We start from the raw sequence: 13,605 nt of genomic DNA on the forward strand, positions 1-13,605 counted from the left end.
GCATATCAAGGAAGAATATACAAGGGAGTTACCACTTTATTGGCTTTCAACAGGAGGCTGTACATCAGAGAGAATCCATATGGGAACAGCCTTCTGACTTAGTCTTAAGCAAGTATATCTAACCATCACCCTCTCTCAGGAAATGAGCCCGCTGTGCTCTGCAAAGTCCAACACTGCTGTGATTCATCACCTCAGGGTCCCTCTTTCTATCCTCCTTGCAGAGGTATGTGAAACACCTTCCCCACCTATGAAGTTAGCCTAAAGGGTATTTGAGAGAGATTACTTTGTGCAGGAGGCAAGATCCTTAACCTGGCCACAGACACCAATGCCACTCATGTGACTTGCTAGTTGAGGTCCCTGAAGCATTAGCCTACGGGGTGTGTGTTGGGGATAGGGCAACTCACACAGCTGCTATCACCTGGGAAGGTGGGTGGCTATTTCTTGGGCAGGAAGAACAGGCTGTCTACTGCTAATCCCAGAGGAGGGAGCAAGACTAAAGCAGCACTGAAAAAATACATTAAAATTCATCAGTTCCAGGCATAAAATCCATTTGCCTGCCCTTTCCCCTGATAATGGGAAAAAGCCCAACTAATGATATTTTACTAGCCTGTCAAAACAAGGTGCTTGCTATGGACAAGAAGAAATATGAACGGCTGGGTTAAAGTCGAGGCAGGAAATGAAGCCTCTCTCACACTCCAGCTGTAGAACCTGGGCTAAAAGCAGTTAGCCACGTACAAGGGACAACAGCCTATCAATAGGCACAGTAAGAACCAATCCTGACGTTATGGAAGTCACCGCAAGCCTGGGAAAGCTGGTCACTGGCTGAGTTACTGAAGGGTGAAATACTTTGCCTGCTTGACAATGAAAGACGGTATTTGCAATCTGAGGGAATGTCTACACTACCCGCCGGATCGGCGGCGATCGATTTATCGTGTCTAGTCTAGAGGCGATAAATCGACCCCTGAGCCTTCTCCCGTCGACTCCTGTACTCCAGCGCTGTGAGAAGCGCAAGCAGAGTGGACGGGGGAGCGGCAGCAGTCGACTCACCGCAGTGAAGACTCCACGGTAAGTCGATCTAAGTACGTCGACTTCAGCTACGTTATTCACGTAGCTGAAGATGCGCAACTTGGATTGATCCCCCTCCCCCCGCCCCAGTGTAGACCAGGGCTTAGATTGGTAACGACTGGGAAGACACGATTGCCCTGGCTCTTGTCCATCTCTGTCTCTGGCTGAGAGGCAAAGCACAGCAATGAGTTACCAGGTAATACAAAAAAATGCTGACATTCCTATTAGACAGCTTCGAATGTCATAAACAAACAGCAGACAAACGAAAGCAGCAAGTCTCCGCGTGGAGCATCCCATAGCAGGTAGGCCATGTGTGTGCTAAAAATGTTGGGTGCCTGCCGTAGGGGAACAAGGATGCTCATTTGTTCAGCAACTGTAATGGCGCCTACACCCACCAGCACCTGGAGACTGTGCGGTGTTGTAGAGGACCCCTTGGTGGGCGTAGATCTAAGGAAATATTTGATGTTTACGGAATAAATTCACAAGCGCTCTGCTTTATCCAGTCCGTAGAAGGGAACAGATCAACTTCATCTAAAGCCTCCACTGATGCAGAACTGTAACGTTTTTTTTCTTAAGCCAGGGGCAATTGTACTTCCCAGCATCCAACACAGCCTTGGCACTAAGTGTGCCAGTAACTGGGCCTAGCACCCCAAAACATCCATTTACCCATTTCACTGGCCAAACTCTGATACGTACCCTACTGCAGAGAGCCTAATGCAATAGACTCATTACCCAAGGATGACGACTCCTAAGCTCATAGGGTACACCTTACCCATTTTATCCCACATCATAAGCAGTTACCCACACTCATCCCCTAATCCTTTATCATACCTAGTTACCCACCAGCTCCACCCATTACCCTACAGCACACCCTTTCATTCCCTCTTTAAGAGTGTCCCCCTTGAACTGATCCTCTATCAGTAGGGTCCTACCAAATTCACAGCCATGAAAAATGTGTCATGGGCTGTGAAATCTGGTCTTGTGTGTGCTTTTACCCTATACTACACAGATTTCACAGGGGGAAACCAGAGTTTCTCAAACTGGAGGTCCTTCCCCAAAAGGGAGTTGCAGGGGGGTCACAAGGTTATTTGGGGGGGGGGGGATTGTGGTATTGCCACCCTTATTTCTGCACTGCCTTCAGAGCTGGGTGGCCATAGAGTGGCAGCTATTGGCTGGGCGCCCAGTTCTGAAGGCAGTGCCCCCCTGCCAGCAGCAGCGCAGAAGTAAGGGTGGCAATACCGTACCATGCCATCCTTACTTCTACGCTGCTGCTGACGCCGGCGGCTCTGCCTTCAGAGCTGGGATCCTGGCCAGCAGCGCAGAAGTAAGGGTGGCAATACCACAGCCCCCTACTATAACCTTGTGACTCCCCACCCCCACACCACCTTTTTGAGTCAGGACCCCTACAATTACACTTCCGTGAAATTTCACATTTAAATAAATAGCTGAAATAATGAAATTTACTATTTTTAAAATCCTATGACCATGAAATTGACCAAAATAGACTGAATTTGGTAGGGCCCTATCAGACTCCATGACACATTTCAATCCACCCCTCTGCAGTTAGCATTTTATTGGCCGCATGAGCTATCCACTTCAGATTTTTCATCCCCAAGTGAAAGACGACAATGCTGGCTGATAATTTTGCAGGGGGTCTAGAATATAAACTGGCTGTTATACCAGACCTATTATATAAAGGCATAACTGGAGCAAGATCACATTTGGAGTATCAGGCACAACATCCATCCCCGAGACCGGACATAGTGGAGAGAGCTGGCAGGATTGAGAGCTCTCTCCCCTCTGGGTATTTACACACTTTCTCCAATTCTAATCGGAGCCGAAGAAAAAGATACATTACAAACCCGAAGGCAATCATCACAGGAAGGGCCTTTCTAGTTGTCTGGTGAAGTGTTCTCGCCCCCCAAATTATCACTGACAGAGAGACTCCAGAATGCTTGTTAGCCACTCTAGCAAAAGCAGAAAGACGTTCAAGTCATCCAGATCCTGCCTCGGGACACTGAGTATACTCAGCAGGGCTGAGAGCGAGCTTGGACAGACTGACAGGAACAAGAAAGGAAACGCAAGACAGGAGAGGACACAACACTCAGGAACGAACGAGCCAGACAGGTTACACTGCTTGGGAAATGCAAATAGAGGACATTTATTTCTCTCTTTTGGGAGAAGCGTTCGACTCATGAAGCCCAGTCTTGTATCTCTGTCATATCTTAACTATTTTTAACTGCAAGAGCCCTGCACCTCTTTCCCCGCTGAAGAGAGCGCAAATCTCTACCATCTCTGCTCAGTCAAGAGCTGACCTATCAGCTCTCATTCAACAATGCACAGCGGGATCAGCTGAACGCCCTGGTGATCCTCAGAGTTTGCACCCCTTTTCAGAGTCTTTGTATGGCAGATTGGTAACCTTAGTCAGCGGCTCTGTGGGGACTGGAGCACCAGGTGCTTTATTCACACACGACTAGCAGTAGAGCCTTGCAGGCTAGCTTCTGTTTCCAGTATACGCTCTTACAGCAGGGGAGCAGTGCAAGATCACATTTCCACTGTGCAACCTGTCAGAGTCAATCCCCCCCGGGTACTCCCGCCTCCACACTCCATGCCTGTTATGGAGATGGGCCACATGAGACCTGGCACAGCTTTCTACGCAGGTGACCTGCATGCACACAAACACCAAGCTGTGGAAGGAGGCTAGGAGGCTGCTTCCAATTCAGAGACAAAAAACAACTTTCCATCTTGCTTCTGGATTAGAATAAAAACTGCTGGAGGCAGACCCTGAGTCGATTCCCTACTTTTTTAGGGTTCAGTGCACAGCTCCCCACTTTCACATTCTGCCCATGTCAGCCTACTCCAGTTATTCTGCTGTTCACCCCACAGTCCTCAGCAAGACCAGGAGAAACTGATGACTTCCTTTATAAGAAAGCCATGCTTTGTTATGCTGGGAAGTCTAGGGCTTGATCTAAAACAGTGTCAATGAAATGGCCCTTCACTGACTTCAATGGGCCTTGGATCAGATCCCTAATGGGGAATGATGGGGTTCTCCAGCATAAGGCCACCCACAGTGGAGATTGTAGACTACAGGTGCAAAGTTTCTAACGTGTTCTGAGAACCTGGGATAGAAGACTGCAGAGAAGAGCAAGCTATTACGTTCTATAGAATGGCTGTATTGCCTAAATGAAATCTCTTCCTCACACGACTATCCTAACGAAGCAAGTCTAACAAGAGAGGTTAAAAATCTAGCAATATCTTGTCAAAGTAGAAGTGCTACTCCTCTGCAAGAAGCTCTCAAATGAAATGTTCCCCTAGCTTGGTGGTGGCAACCTGTAGGAATGCTATTGTTTTCAGTGGCTCATAGCGTGCCCATCTCCCATCGTTTGAGGGGGATGGGGCTGGCTGGGTGAATTGGGAGACTCCCCTACTGAAGTCCCGACCACAGATAGATCTCTATAGCAATGCTTCCCCAGCAGCTGTATTCTCTCTCGGCCATTGGGGTGGAACAGGGTCTCTCCCCTGTCCTGGCTGCTGAAATTGGAGAATTAAATGTTCACATATTAGATTTATTACCTGTCCCTGGGAGGAAGCAAGCCACAAATGCAAACTCTGAAACTAGTTATGCCCAATGATAAATCAAGATGAAAAGAGGAGGACAGCCTCTGACTGACAGGCAGTCTCGAGCGGATGAGAAAAAGATCCCGTGTGTATGCATGAAGCTTCCTGTTCACATCCTTCTATTCTTGGGGTAGCAGGCTGAAGGCAAAGCCAAAATACTCCATTAAAGTAGCCTACGGCTCCAGCACTAACATTCCTATGGTGCTCCTGCACCTGGAGGGAACCTGGTTAGCAGAGAGAAAATGTGTGAAGAAAATTGCTCATGTGTAAGGAATAGGTTTGGGCAGGAGGGACTGAAATATGAAGCAGGGATGGAAGAGACTTTCAAACACCACTTCAGAAGGATGAGAGCCAGAAAAATATAGAAGACAAATATAGTTCTGGTCCCGTCCACACTAGCTAGCAGTCACCAAATAACAAATGGTTGAGGACAGAAATCTAGTACAGCTTCTCCAATCAGCACGGACTGGGATTATTTTTCTGAAAACTGCACTTGTCAAACCATGCTATAGCCGATACCATCCACACCCCACCCGAAGTAGCTTACAGCTGGGTCTTATGCTGATCAAGGAAACTATGCTAGAACCTTGTTTAGAAATTCAATTGCCGCTAGCATGATTTTCAGTTGTTGCACAGACAACGCCAAAATGGCAACCATTTCTCCAGGGAACATACGAGATAAAAGCAAGAGGATCAGACACCTTCATAGTTGGAGACAGGCCTCAAGAATGTCAAGGGCATATGTAAGGTGCTTGTACACCACTGGTTCTCCAGTTGTGTTTCATGGAGCACTCCTGGTGATCTCCATCATGAAACATTTTGTGACCCAAGCAGTGGGAATTAAAAGTGGCGGGCGGGGAGAAGGATGTCTCTGAGAACATTTCTTAGTAAGTGCATAGGAGAATGAAAGGAGATGGAGAATGCCCTCTCTACACCATGTGATGAGAACCATATAGATAAGCTACCAGAAGGGAAGGGGTAGAAGAAAGGAGGGAAGGCCAGAAAGATCACGAGAGATTATGAAAAATGAAATGCAACTGTAAAGTGATGGTAATATGATGCAGAACCCCGCCTCTGCTTCCTCCCCCACCCCCCGACACTCATGTGAACTGCAGTTTCCTTGGAAAACAGTGTTTATGGCTGATTGAAACAGTTACACTAGTCAGAGGGGCAGATTACATGGTTTCAAGGGGTTATTGGCAGGTTACGATCACCTCATGCACTTGAAACTTATTTGAACGTTTAGAAATAAATAAAACGAGACCCTGTACAAAAGCAGTGTAAGAGACTAATTCATACACGCCGCAGACAGCTCATTTTCCACTCAGCGAGACAAGTGGTCTGGGAGGGACATGTCCGCATCCCATCTTCTCCCATCCTTACTGGTGAAGGATAGAAAAGGGGTGACAAAGGAAACACAATATGACTTTTTAATTAGCACCCCTGACTGAGATTTTCTGTTGTTCGTGGGGAGAGGACACCAGCTCTCTAACCTGGAGGACACAGGCCTCTTCTGAGAGGAAAGCTAAAGCTGCCTGTCCTCCTTGACCAAAGATGTTGATTTTAGAAAGATGACTGTTCTGCTATCAGGCTCTCGTGGCCAGACAAGGGGGGGAATACACATGAGCCTATATCCATAAAGCAGCACTGATGGATATCTGGGAGTCTAGGGATATTTAACATTCCATCTGTGCTGGCTCTAGTGGGTCGATAACACAAAGCCATACAGGGAAGTGAGAAAATGAAATCAGTCTCTCTAAGCTCACCATTTCCTCAGAGCCCGACTGGGATCCCTCCGTTAGCCTCATGCTTGCCCTGCATTCCTCCACAGGGGAAGGGGTGCTGGGCTGGGCTGATCTCAGTCAGCCATCCATCCCGAGCACAGACAGTAGAGCAGGGAATCAGGACGTCTCAGGCTAACCCCATGCGGGGAGCTGGAGGCACCAAGAGGGTGTTCCCCAAGTTTGCTCTCCATCCCCCGGCAAGATGCAAGTGCTGGAAGACAACAGTCTCAGGTTGGCTCCTTGTCCCAAGTGTTGAAGATGTTCCTTCGCATTCTCCTTCAAGGCAGAGGGGTGAGAACGTGGTATGCTCAGATGCCATCCTCAGTGCATGGGGAGCAGGGACAGAAATGCAGTTTTCCCTTCCTCTCTGTGCTAGGAACAAGTCTGGGACCTGGATCTCTGTTGCTGAATGGTGGTGGGAGAACACAGCCCTCCCATGTTCATACTTCATCCCTCCACATGGAGTGAAGTGGCCAACGTGACAGTCTTGGGTCACCCTTCTCCACCACCCCAAGTTTGCTCTTCACCCTCCACAAGGAGCAGGTTGGAAACAAAGCATTCACCAGCCTGCTCCTCCTCTGTCCCTGCCACATCGCCGATGCGCAGCAGGTAGCAGCTTTCACCGGGGGACAGGACCTGGGTCTCTCCAAATCCTGGATATTTAAATTCACAGCTGCTATGAGACAGAATTTAGGGAGGTCAGAAGAAAACAATGTCTCCGTTTTGCCATTAAACTCATTATGAATATTTGATGATTGAGGCAGGGTGTCCTGGAGTCAGGTGCCTGGAGTGCTTTTAATTTTACTTAGTTGCCAAGGAAGGCTTTCAACATTCATAATAATAAATACATAAAAATCACAGCTCCCAAGAATCCAATTCCACTGGTGCTTTCATAAGGCAACAGAAACCCCGTCAAGCCTGAAAAGCCAAGGATAGCCCCCCCCTCCCCAATATCTGCCCTTTAGCAGTAAATCCGTCCCCCTAGAGCTGTTGCCCCGATATCGTGCTCCACAATGATTTTCTGACTTCACCTTTCCTTGTAGCCCACTGGTGCAGCTCCGCGTGGTAGGACTGACGCAGCAGAGGCACTATTTTTAGAAGAGTTTTGGAGAAAAAGTTTTGCCTGGAAGGTAGAGAAGTTGCAACCTTGCCTCCAGATCAGCCTTACACAGAAGTAAACAGGAAGGCCCCAAGTCAAGATGTGCACGAGAAAAAGGAAGAAACGCAAGGAGATGTGTCAGTCGCACTGTTCAGTAACTGGCCAGGACCATGCTGCAAGTCAAGCCTCACTGGTGCTAGGCGATGGAGCATTTGCTCTCCCAGTCCTTTGATTTCTCCAGTGAATCTGAAAGGTGCTGTGCTACAGACTCTCAGTGTGCACAGGTCCCCCATAATGCCCGGGCCAGTGGAGCGGACTAGACTTTGTGCTGAACTCTGACTCCAAACACTGTTCCTTCCTCAGGCACTTCCAAGCAGGAATGTCTTAATGATCTTGGGGAACTGCTCCCGAGCATTCATAGGGGCAGCAGGCTGCAGACCAGCGGCAAGCAGTCATACTTTGCAGAGCAACCTCCGTTTCTATTTTCGGCCAGCATTATCCCCTTCGTGGAAGAGAGACTGCAACAGGGATACAAACAGTAAGCGAGACGTGGATAACTGCATATATTTGCTGCAGCTCATGAGTTGTGCCCTTTCCAACATTATCCATTCCCTCAGCCTGGAAACCATGATTAACGTTAAACGAGCATCACCAGGTTACGCAGACATCTTGCTCTACATGTCATTCCTTCTAATGAACCGGAGCAGCGCTGGGTGCAAAATGCTGCCACACCATCTTGCTATAAACGGAGGCTCCCCATGCCTCATTGCCCCCATCTGCCCATTTAGAACTGTTTGTTTAAGCAGGCGCCCTGTTACAGCTTTGACACATTTGCAGCAGAGCCATCCGTCAGCGCTGGCTGACGGTGTGACAGAGCTTTCCTCTCGAAGCAGAGAATCAATATGCCAGGGGATAACGATAATGAATCACCCTCTCGCAATGCACACCACTCGCTTCCCATCTCATACGCAAGGCAGCGTGATGGATTCGGGGAGCGAGGTGGCACCGAAAGGGGAAGAGGATGGGAGTAGGTATGGTCTCCCTGGGCCGGCTCCCTATGGAGAAGATTCCGGGAGAAGAAACCACCTCCTTTTTCTAACTCATCTACTGCAGTGATCTCCTGGACCTTTGCCAATCCAAAGCACATCATTTTATGCAGAATGAGAGCACACTGGCTGGGAGCCCCAGGGCGGCTAGGTTGTCCTAAGGGGCTTAGTGGTAGCAGGCAAACACTGGAGTTTGGAAGGGCTCTGTCCCATTCCAGCTGAGAAGTGAGAGGGAAGTAAACTGAACAAAAGCAGAGGACGGCTAAGCTGTCTAAGCCTAGGTTCTGAAGTACCTAGACACACTAGCAAGACAAGGTTCAAGTCACTTCATCATTCCCAAGTAGAGTCATTGAGTTGCACATGTTACGGTGCGGTTCTTTGGGTGGAGATATTAAAAAACGGAGGCCTTGTCTGCTCCGTGTGGACATACAAAATCCCAATGGTACTTTTTGGAAGGGCAAAGATTTGCCTTGGGAGGTCCTTACCCAATATTGTTGCTTACCCATTGCCACAGAGGGCACTAGCCACCTTGTTATTTCCCTTGACCTGAGGAGGTGGCTGCCTTTCAACCGTGCTCAGTGTGATTAAACCCACTGACCCTTTAGGATCAGAAGATGCTAGAATTGTACTATACATGTAAGCTGTTAAGATAGCTCACTATTACCAGTCACGCTGGTAAAACAAACCTCTGAAATAAGCCCTGATCGGACTCCTATTGACTCACTCTGCATTAACCCACGTGTCCTCCCCAGAAATTGTATGATCTCGCCCAGAGTTCATGAGCCCCAAGCCTCTTGGAGCTGAAATGGACAAGCTGCTCTACCCTTTAGTGAACGGTTCTGTATAAGAGGATGACAGAAACAATGTGAGGTGGAACCATAGTGGTCTAGGCACAGTGATAGAGGCGATGAGTGGATCTGCCTCTGTGGAAGTGGGAGCTAGGAGGCTGTCGCGAATCTTTGACCTGTGTGATGGTGGAGCCTTGAAAGCACAATGAGGCAAGAGAGTGTCCCTCTCTCTGGGGAGCCGTGGGGGCTTGTAAGGAATACAGATGGGCACCTGTGATGAAAACGAGTCTGAGCCATTAGGGGGAAGGTGGCATCTCTGCTTCTGGGAGAGTGTTTTACTGATCTCAGAGTAGGAGGGGGAAGGAAGAGTTTTTGGCTCTAGAAAAAGTTACAGAGCAGTAAGAAGGGCTCAAGGCCTGAGCGTGGACGGTTCATACAAGGTAAAGCAGGACTTTGGCTAGAGGACAGTTATTTCACTAGTTTGAAGTCTGAGGCTCAGTCTACGTGGCATGGAACCGTTGCTCACCCAGGTAGCAAAAGTACAATGACACATGCTGAACTTCTCAAGATCGTACAACGTGGAGTGTGACTTGTGGAGAAAGGCAAAAAAACCACAGAGGTCAGAGGAACAGCGTATCTCATCCGTAACACCGATCACCCAGACGTTCCACCCACGCTGGCAGCTTTCACTAATACCCTCTGCCACCCTGCCAGAGATTACTGCTGCCCTGGCCCAGGCCCAGGCCCAGATGCAGAGACTGTTTCACTCACAAAAACAATTTAAAAAAAACCGAATCAAGTCTTTCAGCTGTCAAAAGCTCTAGGATAGGATTTTACAGCTGGAAAACACCAACTCTCTGCTCCTTTCTTCCCTGCTCATGGCAATGTTTGCTACAAGATAATTAAACAGACTTACAGTAACCTCCTCCAATCGCAACTCCTGCCATTAACTGTCATTCCTCTCTCTGATCCCATATCAGCTGACATGCTGTACACATGCTGCATGCCGGGGCACCTTGGGGAGAGAACACACTGTTTTGTACTCTGGTGTTATCACAGCTCCTTCATCTGTACACATGGGAGAGGAAAACCTAGGCAGCAAAGGGACATTCTTCACTTCCGCTGGAGATCACATGTCAAGTTATTTTCTGCCAGCACTCCTTGGATCACCGATGGCAGTGTCCTCAAGCCATTACACCTGGCAGCTAGTCCCAGCTCTGCTTCTGGTATCTAGACTCCTGGTATCTAGTCCCTGCTCTGCTACTGACTTGCAATGTGACCTTGGACCATCCACTTCATTGCTCTGTGCCTCAGTTTACCATTCTGTAAAATGGGGATAATACTTTCCTACCTCACAAGGTCATTGTGAAGTTCGATTAACATTTGCACAGTTGGAGGCGCTAGGGCAGTGCAAAGTGTCTGAAGCCAGTGAATCTGTCTTGAAGCTCAACAGCCGCACCTACTCTGGTTTACTTGGGTCACTCCATTTGCCAGTGATTTGACATCTCTTGTCTGAATAATGCTCTGTATTAAGCATCCTTATAGACTTGGTGGAATGCACAGTTGCTCTCACTGTTGATGTTCACTCTCTCCATCCCAAAATCTGCACAGGTGTCCTCATTCGGGATGTCTTCACAGAATGCGGAAGTGGGTAGTAATCTGCTCCAGTATGCGCCACAGATCTTTCCGAACTGGCTCTGCACCCCATCATAGGCAGCCATTGCTTTACCTCCTCCTGACTGGAGATGACGTTCTTTTCAGGAACATTAACCTCTCTGGCAGGATCTTACCAGTCCCATCCAGCACTGTGTGTCACTCTCAATTTGCATCTGAAGCTATCAGGGTGCTTTCACTCACGCCGGCACCATTTCATCCCATCCCACCCTGCAGACAACACTGAAACAAGCTTCTCAGATATGTTTAAAAGCAGGCACAGAAGAGAAGCATGGCCTTTTAACTAACTCTTCATAAATATATTCGCTTCTTAGTGAATTATTTATCCCAGAGGGCTCCTAAAGCGGTTCTCTCCTCTCCAAAAGGGACCAAGAAAAGCAGGAGGACTTGGTGAAAGAATGACAGTCAGTGTCCTTAAGGCAATCAAAAATGCAATATAATGTCCTGATTTATAGTTCAATTCCCTCCTTCCCCCTCCCAATGGAGGGTGTAAAGAAGAGACTAAGGGCAGAGGTCTAACTGGTCCTTCCTTAAGCTGTCACAGTAAGCTCTGTTTTTAATCACCAGAAGAGCAGCTGCCTAGAGGACTGTACAGTGGCAAACTAATCTCCTTGCAGGAGATTGAAAATATAAAAACTTCAGTTATTGTCACTACCCTTACACCAGCCATGGCTATAAGTCTTGCAGTCTCCCTTCTTCCCCATCTGCTAGAACTTGTGTTAAAAAAAATAGCAAGCTAGCCTAAGGATTTTAGGGTGGATGACCTCCAGCTTGGCCGGTTTAAATTTGATCAGGACAGCAGTGACCAAAAGTCACCACAACATCCGAATTCCGTTCAGTGGTCTACGGGACATGATCTTGGACTAATTCCCAGAGGACAAATGTCCGGTATGTAAGCCTCCATTGCAATAGTTACACCCTTGGCAGTCAAAGTGGAGATGCCGAGGGATGGAATTGGTATGGAAAATGACCTACCCTCTTGGCCCTCAAAGCATGAGGAACATTGGGCAGGTTATTCTTTGCTGCCTAAGTTGTATCTGTTCTGTGGATACAGAAAGGACTTCAGTGTCCAGGGCTGTGAATCAGGCATCTTGCACCAGCACTAAATTTAGATGGGAGAAAAAGAGAAAAAACACAAAAACCCCACAACCACCCCAAAACAGACGACTAAATTCCATGGCTCCCAAGGACAAGAAAGGGAATTTTTTAGGTGTCTGAGAGGTCAACTGGAGGCCAAAGTGACAGATGCCGGTTCTGAAAGTGAAAGGTTAAGCTATTTCAAGATGAGTAGAGTCTATCTACAACACAGCGTCTTCTGACAGCTGTGCTAGTTTCCAGTACGGTTTGACTAGCAGAATTCTCAGAAACCACCGCCCTAACCAAACTGGTCTACAGCCCTGCCAGCATGGCTTCAACTGTATTTTGGAGCTAATGACAATAGGAGACATTCCTTCAGAGAAGCCTGGGCCTTCGAGATGGGAGAGGATGGTGGTGGTGAGAAATTAAATCCTGGGCAAATGACCCTTTGTGTTATTGTTTAATTACTTAAAGTTATGGAAACAGGTAAACAGAGAGATATGTAAAGCAGTATGAAAAGTTACTTTTTAGCAATGAAGTAGAAGGCGGCAGGTTATCGAGAGACTGCACCTTTCTATAGGCAGGGCAAATTTAGCAGAAGGCAAGTCTGCCCATGAGAAGATAACGTAAATAATTGAAATTACAGATGGAAAGAACTTATGAGATCTTAGTGCATGCCCTCAAGTCAATGGACGATTGTTCCCTACAGTAATGCCCTGGCATTTGGGATGGGAACAATGGCAAGTCCTGAGATAGCATGTAGGGGTTCAAACAGCATATCGGGAGTCAGGACTTTTGGGTTCATTCTTGCTTCTGCCACTGATTCACTGTGGGATCTTAGACCTCAGTTTTCATATCTGTAATAAAGGGGCTAAAACTTACCTACCTCACGGGGGTGTTGGGAGGTATCATTAGTCAGGGTTCCTAAAGCGGTTTGAGATCCTTTAGCTAAGGTATTTCTAAGACACCTATCACCAGCCTATCTAAGAACAGGAAAAAAATTGGCGAAGGATCTCTATTGCTGAGAGTGGAAGCTGAGCAGCAAAAGCGATAGCTGGATATTAAGTGTCTGTGAGGGGTGGAGGCAGTGAAGGGGGAGGCAGCCGAGTCAAAGAGAAAGGGGGAAAAGAGATTTAATTGATGATCTCAAGTTTATCCCCAGAACTTGGGCCAGGATTGTGACTGACCCACTTTAAGAAGTGCAGTGACCAGGACTGATGTACTAATTGTCTGATCTGAACGCACCGCAAAGCATAATGGGTGAGGGGGGAGAAAGAGAGCGAGAGAGAGAGAGAACACTGCAAGCCAGCAACAGCCAAAACTGAAGGAAGTTTATTCCTCTCCAAAATGGATCTTGATTAAAATGCAATACTTTCTAATAACTACAAATGGAGCATCTGGAGCGGAGCATGCAGCAAGTGCCCCGAGTGAAAGTTGTCTGGGAACATTTGCCA

The 13,605-nt window shown here is 47.7% G+C and overlaps 1 protein-coding gene across 5 annotated transcripts in view; it reads right to left on the reverse strand.

Moving 5' to 3' along the window:
* TMEM104 (transmembrane protein 104) overlaps nucleotides 1-13,605 on the reverse strand; it is a 67,669-nt gene that overhangs the window by 4,597 nt on the left and 49,467 nt on the right. The gene's annotated exons all lie outside the window — the stretch shown is intronic.

This window comes from Chrysemys picta, chromosome 12 (genome assembly GCF_011386835.1).
Source record: "Chrysemys picta bellii isolate R12L10 chromosome 12, ASM1138683v2, whole genome shotgun sequence".
NCBI classification, from domain to species: domain Eukaryota; kingdom Metazoa; phylum Chordata; order Testudines; family Emydidae; genus Chrysemys; species Chrysemys picta.